This window comes from Tubulanus polymorphus, chromosome 8, assembly GCF_964204645.1.
Source record: "Tubulanus polymorphus chromosome 8, tnTubPoly1.2, whole genome shotgun sequence".
NCBI lineage: Eukaryota > Metazoa > Nemertea > Palaeonemertea > Tubulaniformes > Tubulanidae > Tubulanus > Tubulanus polymorphus.
In genome coordinates, this window is record NC_134032.1 from 1200194 (window position 1) to 1220472 (window position 20279).

Below are 20279 nucleotides of genomic sequence, written 5' to 3' on the forward strand. Positions count from 1 at the left end.
TTCACCAGACCCGGCCGCTATAGAAATGAACTGTTTATAAATTTTATCATATTTTACAAAAATGACCCGGCCGCTGCGGAGAAACAAGGTATCATTTTTGTTTAGCCTTAACAAACAATTAGAATTTATTCATTTCGTCGAAAAGTTTCTCACATGGTTGTCATTAGTTTGCCCAGAATAAACGACGCATCCTCGTGAAATAGTGACGATATTAATACTATATCTCATATGATATCGAACTACGTTTGGGGTGACTGACCTACGCGGGGGGTCGGGGGTATGGTGCAATGAATTCGATTTTCAGTGTTTTATAACTACAGTTTAAAGATAACATAATACTCGCTTGCCAGAGTCTTCGAACGACCGTAGTGGACGAACTAATTACCGATTTGCGGGCCTGATTCCGAGGAAAATTCTCAAACTCTGAAAACTGCTCAGACACTATTGAACCAAACCATTTTTCTATAAGAGAATAAGCATTAAAAGAGCAAATATGAATCGGGATATTTCTAGTATCGTCTGGCAGAGAGCGACAGGTGTTTTTATGTACCAATTATTTGCGCGCAATTAAAATAATATCGAAGGAAAAATATGGAAAGTTGTCAATGAAGATGATAAATGATCATTCAAAAATGTAAATGAATAATTCATCCTGTATATAATACTAATCAATTGTTAAGTAAGTGAATATCGTTACCTGAAAAAATAAGGTAACAACATCAAAAATTCAGAACGTATTCATAATATCATATTTAATCAGAATTAGACGACAGGTCTGTATTCTAAGTAATAAGGAAATTGTATTTTAGTTCACAGAAATCCCGCCATCGTTATTCATAGGGGCAGCACTGTACGGTTGACATCACACCAAGCCTCGCTATCTTACTGTGGCATGCGAGTAACACAGATATTTTTTTAGCCAAATTTTGCTCATTATTTAACACGATTTCGTTGTATATGAATAATTATATCTTCTTCTAAGCTCTATTCAAGAGGATCTTATTCTTATAATGATTTTCAAGCTATTTTTCATAGAACTCATTTGTCGGCGGAAGGTTTTAGCATCCGGTTAAGCGGTAGGCTCACATGCCACAGAAAGAATTTCAAGCAAATTAAATTTTATTTTCCAAAGTAGTGCATTAATCCAAAGTTACTATCAACGTTGCAGCACATGAACGCTTAAACATCCTATTTAGGTCGACCATTCTTCGTCAGGGATACAATCAAACTCTCTCTTATGAAACCAACCGCAAATTGACGACTTGAACCTCGTTAATACGACTTCATCTGTGTAAAGACGAAACCAGTTTGATTCAACAATTGCACTATCCCACAAGATTGTTATTAACGAGATTCCACTTAAACTAGAACAGAAAATCAGTTACAACTACCACAAAATTAGTGAATAATTAATTCATTGTGAATTATGCATTTATTTCAGTGAAAAATGTGCATCAGAGTTAAATATCAAACTTAAGTCTTGAATAAAGCGAACATGTGATCAACTCCGCAATGAACTGACTGAACTAACCCAGGAATCGAAACCTGAAATCAGATTTACAATATCAGACATCAGATTTACAATATCAGACATCAGATTTATGACGCATCAGTATCACACATGTTGTTTCTGGTGCGTTATGTTATTACAGTACAGTAGAGTCTGTTCCTAACTCGAATCAATGTGATACCAGTGATTTTCCATTGACTGATGATTTAATTTCCGTGGTCGAGAATTAAACATACCGTAAACCTAGCAATCTAACTCAGAAATGTCTAAAAACTCCTGCACTTTTGTCGAATTCAGATAGAAATGAAATCATTTTCTGACTTTCTAACGGAATTTTCTGATCCTCAACTCAGATTTTTGCTTAGCAAGTATAAATTTAGCCAGTCTCAGTTTGAGTTAGACAAGGTTTACTGTTTTTGAGTTAAAAGCCGACAGCAATTTGCACCGTCGTGGAGAAATAAAATTTGAAATTAAATTTCCTTCCAAAATATGGAGTGAGTGATGTTTTAGGAGTGTTTTCAATCTAGAGAAATTGAGACTTACCTTAAACGGAAAGAATTGATCGTCAAAGTTTCCTAAACCTTATGAGCCGTGTTTATTTCTACCCCACACGTACAGATCATTGTTATCTACAATATAATAACATTGCAAACATTGTAACATCATTCTAGATACTAGGCTAGGGATTGATAGAGATAGGGAATAGGGTTTAGGGATAGAGGGAGCAGGGCCAGGGAGTTTCAGAGTTACTAGGCATAAGAATAGAAATAGCGTGTTTCAGAAATCCTCAGAAATGTCTCAAGCCTCCATTGCCTACCTATTGATAACTATTAAAATAAGACATCAATTTCTAGCATTTCTTCCATAAGTCACGGCTCTACTTGGTTCATCTGGGTTCATCCTGGTTCATCTTGGTTTATCTGGGTTCATCCTGGTTCGTCTTGGTTCGTCTTGGTTCATCTTGGTCAATCTGCTTCACTGCATCAATGTCTGTAGTGTTCAAATCAATTATCTACTGATTGTAGGTAAAGGGGGAATCACCACCATAAGATCAGTCAATAGTTCCACCATATTGATGACAAACGTCCTAGAAAATATACATGAAACAAGATTTGAGTTAGAGTTAGACATACAAAGTTAGAGTTAAGTCTGGTTACCGGTGTATCAGAGAAATGGCAATCTAAGGTACCCCCAAAATCGAGGGTCAGGGGTCAAATATGTTTTGTCTCTGATTGCAATGAAATTCAGTGTAGACATGTTTTTGGGGTGCCGATCACAAATCTGAAAGAATTTTTAGGATCCGAGGTCTCAGAAATGAGAAATTCGAATTTTTGGGGGACCCCTTCAATTTTCAAAAGGCTTTGGACCCTAGAGTTTAAGTGCTATTCAAAATTTGATTGCAGATTTGGATTCAGCATCCCGAAAATATAGGCCTAAAGGACTAAAACAAAAATTAAGCAAATCAAAGTGATTCAATTTTTGGCCCAATTTTAATAAAATTTGGTACAGCCATGGTTCTTGGGGTGCTGATCACCAATATGAAGTTAGTTTTTAGATCTGAGGCCTCTAAAATTAGATATTCAGGATTTTGTGTTTTGACGCTTATTTTCGTCACAAATTTTGATAAAATTTGGTCCAAAAATACAATTTTTCATCTATTGAGCCAAGTATTCAATAAATTTTTAGGTAAAAATTGATGTTCTTACTAAAACCACGAATTATAATTCCTGCAACACAATTACAGAGGCTGCTACAAATAACTCCACTGACAATTCTTATGAAATGCACTTAACACTATGTTTACAGATAAACTGTTCTCTCATAATTGTTTCTGAGACTTGAGACTGAAATTCTACTCACACTAGCAGTAATAATAGTTCGCTGAGTTCCACAATTCCACATACAAAGTTCCACATCTCCAGGAGTCCACCACTGACTGTTTTTCACGAGTATCAATCCACTTATAGTCCAGTTAGTTCACGTATAGTCCGGTTAGTTCACTAGTAGTCCGGTTAGTTCAAATATAGTCTGGTTAGTCCACTAGTAGTCCAGTTAATTCACGTATAGTCCGGTAAGTTCACGTATAGTCCGGTTAGTTCACTAGTAGTCCGGTTAGTTCAAATATAGTCTGGTTAGTCCACTAGTAGTCCAGTTAATTCACGTATAGTCCGGTAAGTTCACGTATAGTCCGGTTAGTTCACTAGTAGTCCGGTTAGTTCAAATATAGTCTGGTTAGTCCACTAGTAGTCCAGTTAATTCACGTATAGTCCGGTAAGTTCACTAGTAGTCCGGTTAGTTCACATGTTGTCCGGTAAGTTCATGTATAGTCCGGTTAGTTCACTAGTAGTCCGGTAAGTCCAGAAGTTGACTGAAGAAGTTAAACTGATGAATTTCAGTTGAAGTCCACGTCCAGTATTCATGATGAAGTTTACCCACGATCCTGAAAGGAAAACCTGAAATATAAAATTGAAATCAGATTAACAAGGAAACTGACTGAGAGGTTGCGGGAGGATGGGGTGAGAGGTTGCGGGAGGATGGGGTGAGAGGTTGCAGGAGGATGGGGTGAGAGGTTGCAGGAGGATGGGGTGAGAGGTTGCGGGAGGATGGGGTGAGAGGTTGCGGGAGGATGGGGTGAGAGGTTGCGGGAGGATGGGGTGAGAGGTTGGGGGAGGATGGGGTGAGAGGTTGGGGGAGGATGGGGTGAGAGGTTGAGGATGGGGTGAGAGGTTGGGGAGGATGGGGTGAGAGGATGGGGCGAGAGGTTGGGGAGGATGGGGTGAGAGGTTGGGGGAGGATGGGGTGAGAGGTTGAGGGAGGATGGGGTGAGAGGTTGGGGATGATGGGGTGAGAGGTTGAGGGAGGATGGGGTGAGAGGTTGCGGGAGGATGGGGTGAGAGGTTGGGGGAGGATGGGGTGAGAGGTTGGGGGAGGATGGGGTGAGAGGTTGAGGATGGGGTGAGAGGTTGGGGAGGATGGGGTGAGAGGTTGGGGGAGGATGGGGTGAGAGGTTGGGGGAGGATGGGGTGAGAGGTTGAGGGAGGATGGGGTGAGAGGTTGGGGATGATGGGGTGAGAGGTTGAGGGAGGATGGGGTGAGAGGTTGAGGGAGGATGGGGTGAGAGGTTGGGGGAGGATGGGGTGAGAGGTTGGGGGAGGATGGGGTGAGAGGTTGGGGGAGGATGGGGTGAGAGGTTGAGGGAGGATGGGGTGAGAGGTTGGGGAGGATGGGGTGAGAGGTTGAGGGAGGATGGGGTGAGAGGTTGAGGGACTGGTTGATAAGGGAAGCAAAACCTACGATTACTCTAAGACATGGTAAAGGCTTAAGCAAAAGTAATCAGCAGTCTTCAGCACTTGTTTGCTGGATTAACAGATTATTATTTTCACGCACCTCTGCTGATACGAGTTGCTGTGGGACTGGGAGTAAGATCGTGAAACTGGTCAAGCCAGCTGATGATGGTAACCTGCTAGCATGGCCTAGTGAAAGTGGTTATTGATATCGAGTGAGGTTCCAGTGTCTGTGGTGAGGTCACTGAGTGAGGCCCCCTGTGTCTGCGAGTTCACTGCGTGAGGTCCCCCTTGTGTCCCTGGAAGACATGAAATCTCATGAATTATTTTACTTACCTATATTAGTGTCAGTAGGTGGTTGTAGGACGTAGTGAAGGTCGGTGGCCACGGCCACAGCAAGGTTAAAAACACTGAGGTTCCTGAGGTGTTTTTGAGGACAAGAATTCTCACGAATTCTTACCGAGAGAATAGTTTCATTGTAAATAAAGAATTAGCGATTGAATTGAGTGCGCGATTACCATGCCGGCCGTCTAGTGCTGCCCCAATGTATAACGATAGCGGGTAAAACGTGAACTAACATAATACTCGCTTGCCAGAGTCTTCGAACGGCCGTAATGGACGAACTAATTACCGATTTGCGGGCCGGATGGCGAGGAAAGTTCTCAAACTCTTAAAACTGTTCTGAAACGTTTGAACCATGCATTGTTTCTATAAGAGAATTAAGCATTAAAAGAGTAAATTTGAATCGGGATATTTCTAGTATCGTCTGGCAGAGAGCGACAGGTGTTTGTATGTTCCGATTATTTGCGCGCAATTAAAATAGAAGGAAAATATGGAAAGTTTGTCAATTCAGATGATAAATGATCATTCAAAAATGTAAATGAATAATTCATTCTGTATATAATACTAATTAATTGATAAGTAAGTGAATTTTAGCTAAAGAAAAATTGAATATCGTTACCTGGAAAATAAGGAAATATCATCAAAAATTCAGAACGTATTCATAATATCATATTTAATCAGAATTAGACGACAAACTGGTCCGTGGTTTAGTTTCACGATCGGATATTTTCACAAACCACAGCATAAAAAATATGCAGTAGGTCACAGCTTATACTGCGCAGTTGGTATCCGATTATAAAAAGGTTACCGCCAACGATTAGGTAACTAACTTAAGACACAGGGACCTCACTCAGTGACCTCACAGACACAGGGACCTCACTCAGTGACCTCACAGACACGGGGACCTCACTCGGTGTTAATAACCACTTTCACTAGGCCGTACTAGCTGCGTGCACATGGTGCAGACGATAGTTTCACAGATTTAGACGAGCTGTTACAATTCCTGTTATTTCCTCCTCTTTTCGACATCTTCAGCAGGTTACCACCAGCTGATTCAACCAGTTTCGCCATCTTACTCCCATAGCAACTCGTTTCAGCAGAGTTGTGTGAAAATGATAATCTGTGAATCCATTAAACAAGTGCTGGAAACTGCTGAACACTTTTGCTTACTAGAGTAATTGTATAGGTTTAGCTCCCCTTTTCAACCATCCTCCCCCCAACCTCTCAGTCAGTCTCCCTGTTAATGTGATTCTCTAGACTGTTTCAATTTTACATCGTAGGTTCTCCTCTTTGGACTGCCGTGTAAACTTCATCATGAATACTGGACGTGGACTTCAACCGAAATTCATCAGTTTTACTTCTTCAGTCAACTTCTTCTGGACTACTATACTAACCGGACTATACGTTAACTAACCGGACTACTGTAGTGAACTAACCGGACTATTAGTGAATTTACCGGATGTGAACTAACTGGACTATATTAGTTCACTGACTAGATAGTGGATTGATACTCGTGGAAAAACGATCAGTGGTGCACTCCTGAAGGTCAGACACAGATCAGTCGAACTTTCTATGGCAGTGCCACGCAGTTGCAATGTTGGTTGATTACATGTCAGTAAATATGTTGTAACATACCCATCTCAAACAATGGCTGTACTGTGATAGCCTTGTCTTACTGTCATGTAGCTGTATTTGTTGTCTGAGAATAAAACGGCTTTCATATTCATTATTCATGTTAAATCTTTCATTTGTTTGGTTAAATTCCAGTAAATCGCCCCTTAGCCCGACCCTGCCAGTAAACAACCCCATAGCCCGACCCTGCCAGTCAATCGCCCCATAGCCCGACCCTGCCAGTAAATCGCCCCATACCTCACCCTGACGGTAAATCGCCCCATAGCTCACCCTCGCAGGTACATCGTCGTCCAAAACAGTTCGGTTCTGCCAGTTGTATCGGTTTTTGTTGTTAGTAGCCGTCATATTGGCTCCCTCACCGAAGACCATACTATTTTTTCTGACTTAATTAATGTAATTTTTCTGACTTCATAAAACGTACAAGTTTCCGATCCATACATTGTTACAGCTCCGGACAAATATTTACCACATGCAGTTTGTCTGAATTTGGCGTGCACATTTATATAACCGATCATCCGCCGCCTTAGCTATGAGGCTTGTGTGAGGGTGAAAATATTGATATTCTGACACTGAATACACTTTTTTCTTAGACTTTTTAAACTTCCTGCAACGAAGCGACGAGTCGAAAAGCGACTCGACGCCTACCAACGCAATTCGCCGGATTATCGTCGATTAGCGGTACTTCATAACCCCAACGTATTCAAACTTCAAAAGAAAAGATGCCATTGATCGCAATTCAAGAATGGCCAGTGACCTACCTGCGATACCTTTTGAAATCATTCGCCGAAGCTTTTATTATCGGTGATGCAACCAATCACCGGCTACGAATTTGAAGGGGGTCAGTTAAAAACGGGTGGGCGCTCCTACAAGTCGTCCATACACTACAATTCTACACAGTGTTGAAGTCTCTGTCGCTGGATATTGCACAGATAGGACACGTTTTGGAAAAAGAGAATTTTCATTAGATTGTAACAAACGCAGCTGAGCTGATATGAACTATTTGTTGTAAATACAACTGGATTTTGGCAACAGGACACGGAATTAAAAATGACTTCAAAATTGACTCATGAATAAAAGAAGGATTAAATTGACCTCTGCCTCCATCGCGTTACAAGGTTGCTGTAAGGTAGGTGGAGCATTTATTTAACATTAGCGGTCGAAATTATGTTTTATAGGTTCAGATTTAGGAAAAAATAGTTGCGCTTTAGGTTAGGGGTAAGGTTAGGTTTAATTAACAGGTACCGGTACCCAGTGTTACAGCTTCATGGAAGATACAAAAGACTCGCCTACTGATGAAAAACAAGAGCGATCCGAATTGAATAAGGTAGGACATATTTCAGCGTGGACTTGTCAACTAGAGTTGATACGTCCATGATTTCAGTGAGAAGAAAAAGACCCCCGGGCCACGGAAGATCGAACCCGAAGTTGAATGATGATGACAGAGTGGCTTGAAAAATTCAGGTGCGACTTGTATGACATGTCTAATAATTCTCGTAGATAAATAGAATTAATAGAACTTAGTAATAGCTAGTTATGACCCCCAATTAAAACATAATTTCAGCCGTTAATTCTTAGGTATTTTGAATATATTTCACAATCATCCACCACCAAACCCCATCCCTTAAAACGAAGCTTCCACAATTTTTGTGGGTTAAGCGTGACTTTGGTACGATGATGAATTGACGATTTGGACTTGACAAATTTTTACAAAATACAAACTACACATGTAGAACTAGGGAAAGATACAAAACCACGTGACTCTAAACGGGTCAATTATTGCGCGATTTGTTGAGATTCTTGTCGCTAACTCTGTTGAGCCATTTTATTTCGAAGTCTTATCTCGCGCCATTTTTTACGAAGTCTCAACTCGCGCCATTTTATTTCGAAGTCTCATCTCGCGCCATTTCATTTTGAAGTCTTATCTCGCGCCATTTTAGAAGTCTTTTCACGCATCCCAGATGACTCCCAGCATCACTCAGGGGTTGCGTTTGATGTTGAATTTTGGGAATTTATTTTAATTTGATGCATTTTATTTTGTTGTTGTAATATGTAATATGTATTCTGATATGTATTGTATTATTGTATCATGTATTGTAATATATATTGTAATATGTATTGTATTATTGTATCATGTGTTTTAATATGTATTGTATTGTCTTGTCATGTATTGTAATATGTATTGTATCATGTATTTGTATAATTACCCTGCTCACTCAGATCTCTCTAATTAGAATCAGTTTACCTATAAATATTATGTTCACTTAGATGTCAGCCTCTATAGTAGTGAAAGCTTGTGCGTCAAATAAACTAGTCACACCTATATTGTACTACTCGTCTTGTTACATTTATTCTAAACCCGGTTTACACCCCAGGCTCCGCTACGAATTCCTGATTTGGACCCGCTGTCGCTGTCGCTGCCATCGTGGACACAGAGGAAAACTGGCTGGTTTCGAACCCGTGAAAGCAGCAGGCCCATTTCTCTTGGACATTGAGGAAAACTTGGTCGGTTGCACAGTCACGGCTTAGACTAAAGACCAGTCTTAGACCAACTTAGTTCTATAGCCAATCTAACAACTTAAGACCAGTCTAAACTCATTTTAGTTCTATAGCCAATCTGACAACTTAAGACCAGTCTTATAGATTTAGTCACGACTGTGCAACTTGCCCGGCTGAGAAGTTAACATTCGATTTTTAGCCTTCTTTGACGAAGAGAACTTCAGTGGGACAATACTCAGAACCTGTTTTGAAATTTTCTGCGAAAGCTTCATTTTTCTAGAGGGAAATCAATCAATTTCATCATTTTCGGTAAATACGACGAGAAATTTTGCCGAAATTGAGAGTATTGAAACAAGCTACACGGCTGTCTAGAATCAGTTAGTTCGGGGTGAAAAATTCGCAGAAAATTCCAAAACATTTTATTTCTACATCACGAGGAGACTGATATTGACCGGTGACCACGTACGCTAAAGGATTCGATCGAACCCACTACGCTAAAGCTGTTCCAAGCGAGTTCGGGGAGCGATACCGGACCCCTGGCAAGCGAGGATGGGCGAACTTCGGTTATCGGAGTTAGTCGACTATTGTCGAACTAAGTGAAACCGAATGTTAGTTTAGTCGGAACTATATTCTGGAAATAGTTCGGAAATTAACCCTCATCGGTTATTAGTTCCGCCCTAAACATTCCTCCTCGCTTGCCAGGGGTCTGGTATCACTCCCGAACTTGCTTCCAGGGCAGCACTTGTCGGGCGTACTCTTTTATCAGATCGGAGAGTATCCGTTCGCCTCCGATCGTGCTCTATTACTGGTCACGTGACTTTTTGGAGCCACCCGGAGATTTCGGACGGATACTTTGGAGGTCATAATAGAATACGCCCGATATGAGCTCCCTGCATTTCGTATGTCGCGCGAAGTCAAGGTTTATACAATTACAAGAATTAAGAATTACGTTTTACGAACGTTTTCCATTGACTTTTGGCTATTGCTCCATGAGATTTTCAGAAAAACACGGGCTTTGCAATGAAGTCGAATCATGACGAATGATAGAATAAATCTGACTGAATTTATTTTGCATTGCGAAATAACACTATATCAATAGTAAAATTGACGGAGTTTCGTATGCATTCTTTTAGTACCAGAGTAATAATGAGGAATTAGGAAGTCAAAAAGTGACTTGATGATAATTTCAAATGATTTAAAGTATAGAGATTCAGCCTGGGGCACACGATGATGCAAAACTGGAAATTATTCGGGGTTCATGGAGATTAAAAAAAGCTTATTTCGGTGGTAATACAATTGTGCGATTGTAACAAATGACCAGAACAAGTCTTAGCTTTTGATAATTATATCTACATTTGAAAGCACAGCGTTTGGGCTGCAAAGTCATCCATCATCGTTATTAGTTAAGGAAGCATTCGGCAAAAAATTACAACCGATCACATTACAGCGCTGCCTCCTGCCTGTTAGCTACCCAAGTGGCAATTTTTAATTGTTTTTTTTCTGTGTTACGGAATATTTTGCCCATATCAGATCCGATGCTATGACACATCAATGTAGCAGTTTTTGAATCGAGACCTCGATGTCTGTTCCAATCTGTCAGTATTTGATAGCATTGTTTATCTATGAATACCCAACCAATTGTACAGTTCGAATCGTTAAAATCAGTATTTTGAAATAGAAATGTGTCGTTTTTGGTTATATTCAACAACTCTAATGATGCGCTGATTATTTACGAGGTCAATTCGTCTTTTATTTTCATGAACCTGAATTAGCAGGAAAAACAAAAAATAACAAATTCAACATCTCACGGTAATTTTGGGCAATTTGATATTCGCACCACATTTCTTATCCAATTCATAAGAATTTTACGGTTCCCTCGTTTCCACGCGTCGTGAATACCCACGTCCGATTATATTTCAGAAATATCCTGATAACTTCTGATAGATTCTGATGTCATTTTCTCAAATTGTATTTATGTGTGTATATTAATTATTTGTAATTAGAGAGAATAAAGCATTCATTCATTCATTCATTCACTCATTCATTCATTCATTCATTCGCTCGGGTTTTTAAGAAATCGACATCATGTTTAAAATTCCAATATTTTCTATAGTTTTCAGACGCATCTTGCAGAGAGGGCATGATTTTGGGTGAAATGTGCGAACTTTAATTGCTCGAACGAATAATTAAAAAAAAAAACTATTCCTGAGCTTAGATAGGACAACCCGATAATATTTGCCGGATCAATGCGTTTAGACTGTTTAAAACGTTTATTAACGAAAGCGTTTTGTTTTTGCTCGTATGGATTTCATATCGATAGTCAGTATTGTGTAAAGTAGGGGATTGAGGGACGAGTTGATCGGTAGGAAAAGAACGGCCAGCCAAGCCGCCACCTGATTCGGTATTTCGACTCGTAACACCGCGCAGAACTGAACGATAATCAACGGCAGCCAGCAAAATAAATTACAAAGATTTATCACCAAACTCCTGCGTGCTAAAATCAGTTCGGTAGGGTCGATTCTACCCGAACCGGACCTGCTTCCAGAGACGAGTCTGTACATCTGCGCATAAGTCGTCATTATCGTAGCGAGTATGAAGGTGTTGAATACGGCAAAAATTGCGAAGGAATATTGCCAGGCGTTGACGTCAATTGATATTAAATTCATAGGCAAACAAACTCCAGTTTTTCCGTAGAATTTAATACCGAAATAAGATAATTCTGACAACGGCAATATGGAGATTGTACTTATAGTAACCCAACACACGCCACAAATAATGCACACGTATCTCGGTGATGTAATCGGGCTTCCAGAAAATGGATTAACGATATTTGAAAATCTATGACGTGTTAGAATGAATAGAAACGTCAATGAGCCTTCGCAAGAAAGAGTCACCGTAACTCCAGCGAAACTGCACAATGAACTGTCCGTCCAAGTTTCCGAATTCAGGAAATAAACTCCTTTAAAAACGTAATCCGCGCCCGCGATCGAAAACAAATAAATCGACATGAGAAAATCACAAGCTGCGATGTTAATAATTAGGATGTCGGAAGATGTGTTGCGCTTTTCGGAGGATGAAAGTCGAATTGATCGAAGACGAAATAAAATGACAATTGTGTTCGCGAAGAGACTGAACGCGGCGATGACCCAGATGATAGCTCTGAGGACTGTGTTACCCATCAGATCAGAACAAGAGGAAAACTGATCAGCTTTAGGGAGGCACCGGTCGACATTCGGAGCCATGCAGCAAAATTTGTAAGCGTCAGACGATAGAGATACTAGCGATGTCAGATTGATGAAAACTTCTCTTTCTGTGGAAATGAATTTAGAATTGTTGGTTATATCGAGAATTCTAAGTTTATTTAATCCTGAAAAAGCATATCGTGAAATATTATGGATTCTGTTGCTGCTGATATTCAACGACTGTAATGCAGATAAACCTCTAAACACATTTCTACCAAGCAGCAATAGCGAAAGTCCTTGAAGGTTCAGAATTTGTAATGACATTAAATCTCGAAAGGTATTGTCGTCTAAATGGCGCAGTGGATTTGCAGTTATCAATAATTCTTTTAAATTATACAAACCGATGAACGTGTTTGCGGATAATGACGTTATGTTGTTGTATGTAAGATCTAATGTATGCAAATTATGCAGGTTTGTGAACGAGTTCGGTAAAATATGAGACAATTCGTTGGAAGAGATGTTCAGCATTCGAAGATAAACGAATGAAGAAAACGTCGATTCATTGAATCGAAATTCGTTTTTTGACAGAATTAAAACTCGAGTTGATTCCGAGAAAAGACCAGTAATATTTGTTAAACCGGCATTCGCGCAATCAATCAAATGACCTTGGCATCTACAGCCCATCTGACACGTGACGTTACAGAAAGCCTCGTCATCAATTGTGAATTTACAATTTACGACACCATCACAAACTTCAGATTGTGGAATACATCGATTTTCGTGGCCACATTTAAACATTCCTGGACAAGCAAATGTCTCACAGTTTTGTTCATCTTCTGAATTAGGACAATCTGATTGACCATCGCACACTTGGCTGATCGGTATACAGTACGATGCTGGACATTTTACAGTACCAGCTGGGCATTCAAATTCTTCACATCTCAACACGTGCTCAAGATTTCTACAAACTGGGTAACCATTCGTCATTCTTTCTAGAATACATCTGTGACGCCCTGAATAACAGTGAGGAGAATTGAAAGAACATCTTTGTTCATCTGATTCCGTACAGAGATTTGTGAAGTTAGTTGTGCAGTAGTTTTCATTATTGCACTGAACAGTAGGATTCACTGTAATACTAGTTGTTGTTACTAATTCATCTTCTTCGAGGCTTCCACTACAATCCACGACACCATCCTGATACAACTGAGAACTGATACATTCTCCACTGTTACACTGGAACCCCTGACACAATTCAGTAGTGCATCCCATTTCATCTGATCCGTCTTTACAATCAGTGACTCCATCACATCTGTTAGCCCTACTGATACATTGACCACTTTTGCAGCCAAATTGTTCCGACAAACACGGGGGATGAAAACAAGATTCCTCATCCGAACCATCCACACAATCTTGTACGAAATCACAAAAACCACTTATTGATATCACCCGACCATCATCGCATTGAAACTGACTGTGTAGATTTATATCCGTACAATCGAGTTCATCTTCACCGTGTTGACAGTCGTGTCTGGTATCACATACGCGATGGTCGCTGATACATCTTTGATCGTTACATTTAAACTGCCTCGATTTACAACCGCTTATAGAAGCTGACTCTTCATCAGTTACATTATATGAACACAAAACAGAATGCGCTGTATCTGTCGCATTATCAAAATATTTCATCATCCATTTAACTGATTGAATATAAGTATTTTCATCTCTAGTGATTATTGGGTTTATAACTTGCAGTCTGTCATTAGACGTTATCGTTAGTACAGAGCCATATTGATGTTGATATTGAAATGCTGTTATCAAATTTAAGATATCTTTTTCAGTATTACTGTTAATACTACCTACTTCGGCCCGGACGCAATTACACATCTCTGTCGCAGTTTTTATATCAAGACCTCGATGTTTGTTCCATTGCGTCAGTATTTCATAGCATTGTCTGCCTATGCTTACCAAACCAATCGTACAGCTCGATTCATTGGAATCAATATCTTGAAATGTATTTTCCAGTATTAGAAATGTGTCGTTTTTGGTTATATTTAACATTGTTGCTGTTCTATTTTCGTAATCAATTCTTTCCGATTCGCAAATGAAACTCGTATGAACCTCTTCAATTTTGCAGGGGAATCGAACCCAGTTCGCTGATCCTCGTGGATTACTCAGTATCATCGCTGTACACGGCATATTGACGTCATTTATTGGTTGCTTTCTGCTTGAAGATATCAATCCTTGAACAACTTCTGGTATCGTGTCGTTATTTGTAGGTTTATACCACTCTGTGTAGCTCAATGGTTTCCCATCAGTCCACGTGTAGTAACCAAAAGTAGGCTAAAAGTTTAAGTTGCAAATTCATGATTAAGACATCGAAATGGTATATAAAATTCTTTTGACGAGATAGATTTAGAAATTAAGAATTTTACCTGCATTTTTAATCCAATCATCATTATGAGCGCTTTCTGTGAATAGGCATTTAGAAGAAGTTCTGTAGCGAATAATCTTTTGATGGAAATCATTTCCTGTTGTGAGTTGATACTGAGTAGATGTCCCGCGTACTTCTGTCTACAGTATATTTCAGCGTTCTCCCAATTCAGACGTTCATCTCTGATGTATTTTACGCATGAAATTCCCGAATCTAGAAATTCCGATTGACAGACATTTTCAAACTGTTTAACCGGTAACGACTGTTCTAATGTGTATTGTATTTGAAATATCGGGATGTAATGTTTCACCTCAAACCACAGAGTGTCATCTATTAAACTATAAAACACAAGTCCCGTTATCGCGTTATTGTCACATATTTTATGCTCATGTGTGATTCTTCTAGTATCCGATTCATATATCGATTGTTTGTAGATTATCGGATCATTGTCTCTCGCACCCGATTTCGTGCACAGGACCCTGCCTATGTATTTGATTAGAAACCGGTGGTAGGAAAATTTGCCCCGCCTGACCACTACAGGATAGTTATAATATAGTGGTTGATGTTGATACTCAGATGATCCCGGATAATTTGGTGACTGCAACAACCCGCATTCATCTTCGAATACGATCCCACCCAGTATTTCTATAACGGCAGATTTCAATTTTTGACATTTACTCCGAAGTTCAACCATCAAATAATAACTCCAGAATAAACTCGCGGTTCGCATTTTCACGGTGTTTAATACCAGGCTGTTATTGAGCGACTGACTACTCAAGCTAACGTACGTACCACATGACCCGAATGGTATAGCACCCTGAAAACATCGGTCGATTTGATATTCGTGTTCTGATAATACGTAAATGTTTCTCAAAGGTAGGCGTCGGTTTTCGGGTGTAATCACGAGACAGTGTGACGTCATATCGACCTGCTGTTCTCCCTCCCGGAGGATGTACCCGTCACAGTCGGTAGGACGAAATCTGAGATATGATTCTTTTTCAACGGTTAACTGATCATTCCACTTATACGCGTATGCTGCTACAGTTACCGACCGACCGGATGTAATCAGACTGACGACGTTACGGTCGTACGGGGCGTATAAACGAGGACAATACGGACCGTATCGTCTAGCCGTGAAATTACCACCGTCGAATATGTAAAATCCAGCTCGCTCGCAGTTCTCTGATAAAACTGTTAGTCCCATATTCTCTTCATAAATATCAACTTTCCATTTAAACTCGTATCTAGTGATGCGATAATTTACAGATACTTTTTTTTGTTTCGGAAACAGCCAGTTTGGCGTCAAAAACCGCAGCTGGTTCACGGGGACCTAGAGTTCGTCAATAATAAGTATATCAGACAGATTTTTGATAATACATGTTATTCCCGTACGGGGTAACATAATTACAGAGGTTATACTCACCCGACGGTTGTTGACCTTGATATCGTCTATCGAAATAGATTCCATTTTATAGCTTATTTCAAATCTTACATCATCGTGAACTGTTGTTTTTAAAACGCACAGTATGACGAGAAAGCCGTCAGATTTGACACTCAGTGATTGCAGGTAGTTGTGACCGAGTAAAACATCAGTTCCTACAACGAGTAGCCCTTCTAGTTTATATACACCAATGACGTCACCGGATGTGACGAGATCACGTGTCCAGTTGAAGACGACGTACTGTAACACCTGTCCTGTGATAGACCAGCAGTGTAAGTGTTTTGATCGAGTTGTTACGTGTAAACTGTTGTCATCGGGAATGAGCACTCCCGACTCGTTATTAGAGATCTGAATCAACGGATTAGCGACGTTCCAATCTGACATTTTATACAATTGGACTAAAAGCAGTGACTGCACAGTCGTCTTCCGTAAAACGAATACAGCTTTGTTTGTTTTAGTATAAAATGATGAAGGTGGATGTCCACATTGTTGTGGTATTAAAGCGAAAGGATCACTGCTGGTGTTCCATCCGTCGTGGAGTATAATGGACACCGATGATGATTCCCCAAATCGATAGAATTTGAAATCGATATCAATTAACGTAAGATTCATCGCATAACCTCGCGGCATACCGCTCCACTCAACAAACAACTTACAATTACGTAATTTATGAATCGCGAATTTATAACCCCGCTCAGCTTTTAGCCGCTCTAATTTTAAATCGTTTCTTGAACCGTCGTGGAAAATATTTATTTGACCTCGCCCATAACGATAAATGACATAAACGCGACTACCTCGCGCTCCAGCGACTTTACTCCTAAACATCAACGAGATCGAATCGTCACGGCGGATTTCATGTTTTCCATCACCGCACAATCTGTTATCGGACTCACTGACGAGAAGGTAGTTATCACTACAGAATATTGAAAGCTCGATGTTGTGGTAAACTAGGACGTGAAAAGTCCCCGGTAAAGAGCTGTTGATGAACCACCGACATTCAACACCGCGCGATAACGAAGGGTAATTCGGCGAAACGATGTAACCGGACGTAGAATCTAACGGGTACCACGTATTGTTACAAGACGAACTTACCGTCACAAACGACTCCTCGATAGAGTCTGCTGCGCGATCAGCGCGCGCGATGCGAACTTGACAGACGATCAGCGACGCTGTAAACAGCGCTCTCAGTCGCCGCTCCATACCGAACAGCATCGACACGATACGAATTATGCTCGGCTGTCCACAGATTTTGAAGTTCTGTTTATAAATGATGTAGAACTTTAATTGACTGCAGAAATCAAAGTTTGTACCACTCAGAAATTTAAGGATCCGAATATATTTTTCAGTCCATCATATTTTGCAAAGGCGATTTTGGTATCATTTACTCGTTTAGTCATTATTTCACGTTTTCCCTGACTCGAGGGTATCTATTTCTCAGTAATTACCATCAGTAAATATATGTGCAACAATTTCAGCTCGTGGTTTTACGCATCGTAGATATCGATGTCCAATTATATATTTTGAACCTTTCGTCGTTGTACTGCGTGTATATCGAGCACACCAATCGGACTAAACTCACGGCTGACAACTACGAAACTATCAAACTTACTTAAATCTTATCGACGTCTTGGAAAAGTGGTTATAGCGTTCGACTGTGGTAGGCCAGGTCGTGGGGTCGAACCCCGTACACAACCGTAGTGTCCGCGGGCGCTTAACACTTATCCGCATCGCCTCTCTCCACCCAGGGGTAAAATGGGTACCTGGTCTGATATGACTTTTGAGCGTCTAGTAACTGCTTGGATGTTATGTTTTTTCCCCAGAGTATTTATGTCTTTTATGTCTTTTTTTACTCATAAATGGTTAGAGTTAAAGGCTGGGGGTAAAAATACCGATTTAATAGCGAGCGCCATTGAACATTGATTGCATCGCAGTGAAAAGGGCGCTATCGAAATTAAATTTTCATGAATTACTGATACAGAGTCCTAGCTCAGAAGTAAAGACTACAATTATTAGTTAGAAAATGTGATTTTATTGTAGTACTCGAGGCGAGAGCTGAGTATAAGTGACCACGAATCAGAGAAAAGAGAGAGCGAGCGACCTGTGTCTCTGGGTTTTTATACCCATGAGGACCACGTCATCAGAAAAGTTAAAACAATAGCCAGGACCCAGTTCCACAGTTGTGAGTTAGAGTTAACTCTGGGTTAAAGTTTGTTCATTTTCAATATTTTAACCCAGGGTCAAATCTTAACTCAGAACTGTGGAACTGGACCCAGAAAGCTAGACATATTATCATTATTATCAGTACTGACCATATGACCAGCACACAGGACTTTGATTGATCAGGTCATGTGTCCTGAGCGGAACAGTACCGCCTATAAATTATTATTAACATATATTCTATATCAAATCATTACTATGTGGTACTATTACTAAATCGGATCGGTATTTTCGCGGGGTAAACATTGAGGTAGATACTTTTCGCGAGTTAAATTGAGGAGGGCCCAGTCCGTACGAAAAAAAAAAACTCGCAGATACAAATACAAACTGTTATATTTCTGACCACGACTGCCAATGCGTTTGGGACGCATTGGCAGTCGAGTTTGATTAACAATCAATGTATAATCAAACTCGAATACGATTGGTTGCTTTTAGTGCTAGATTCCAAACTTACTGTATGGAAGCCCTGATATGGAATACCTCAAGGGCCATACGTATGGAAGCCCTGAAACGACATTACGAATTACGTTTTACGAATTACGAATTATGTTTTACGAATTACGTCTTACGAGTTACGTTTTACGACTTACGTTTTGGGCAACGATTTACCACCGCATTTCGGTTCAATTTATGACCAGAGGTCAAGGTTGTAGTGCACTCTCCGTGAATAACAATTAAAAATTGCCACTTGGGTAGCTTACAGGCAGGAGGCAGCGCTGTAATGTGATCGGTTGAAATTTTTTGCCGAATGCTTCCTTAACTAATAACGATGATGGATGACTTTGCAGCCCAAACGCTGTGCTTTCAAATGTAGATATAATTATTAATAGCTAAGACTTGTTCCGATCATTTGTTACAATCGCACAATTGTATCTACACCGATATGGAGTCCAATTAAACTTTTTTTATCTCCGTGAACCCCGAATAATTTCCAGTTTTGCATCATCGTGTGCCCTTGCCAAACAGGACAGTGTCGGTGCTTGTAATTTATTAATTAGTGAATCCGGGACTTTGTATGCGGGCTGAATCTCTATACTTTAAATCATTTGAAATTATCATCAAGTCACTTTTTGACTTCCTAATTCCTCATTATTACTCTGGTACTAAAAGAATGCATACGTAACTCCGTCAATTTTACTATTGATATAGTGTTATTTCGAAATGCAAAATAAATTCAGTCAGATTCATTCTATCATTCGTCATGATTCGACTTCATTGCAAAGCCTGTGTTTTTCTGAAAACTCATGGAGCAATAGCCAAAAGCATTGAAGCCCTGAAACGACATTACGAATTACGTTTTACCAAATACGTTTTACGTTTTACGAATTACAAATTACTAGTTACTTGTGTTCCGTTGTACCCAGTGACATTTAAACAACTTGTGTTCTTTGGTACCCAGTGATAATTAAACAACTTGTGTTCCGTGGTACCCAGTGATAATTAAACAACTTGTGTTCCGTGGTACCCAGTGACATTTAAACAACTTTTGTTCTGTGGAACCCAGTGATAATTAAATAAAATGTTTTCTGTGGTACCAAGTGATTAAATGTAAAATAACATGTGTTCTGTGGTACCCAGTGACAATCAAACAACTCGTGTTCCGTGGTACCCAGTGACAATTAAACAACTTGTGTTCTGTGGTACCCAGTGACAATTAAACAACTTGTGTTCCGTGGTACCCAGTGATAATTAAACAACTTGTATTCTGTGGTACCCAGTGACAATTAAACAACTTGTGTTCCGT

General features: G+C 39.9%; 1 long non-coding RNA gene across 1 annotated transcript; it reads right to left on the reverse strand.

The window, feature by feature from the left end:
• Positions 1–1454: 1454 nt before the first annotated feature.
• LOC141910191 (uncharacterized) lies at positions 1455–3791 on the reverse strand. Its single transcript, XR_012619859.1, has 4 exons — positions 3371–3791; positions 2328–2597; positions 2054–2139; positions 1455–1545 (listed from the first exon to the last, which is right to left on the reverse strand). It is a non-coding gene; the product is annotated as an uncharacterized LOC141910191 (long non-coding RNA).
• Between the last annotated feature and the right edge of the window lie 16488 nt (positions 3792–20279).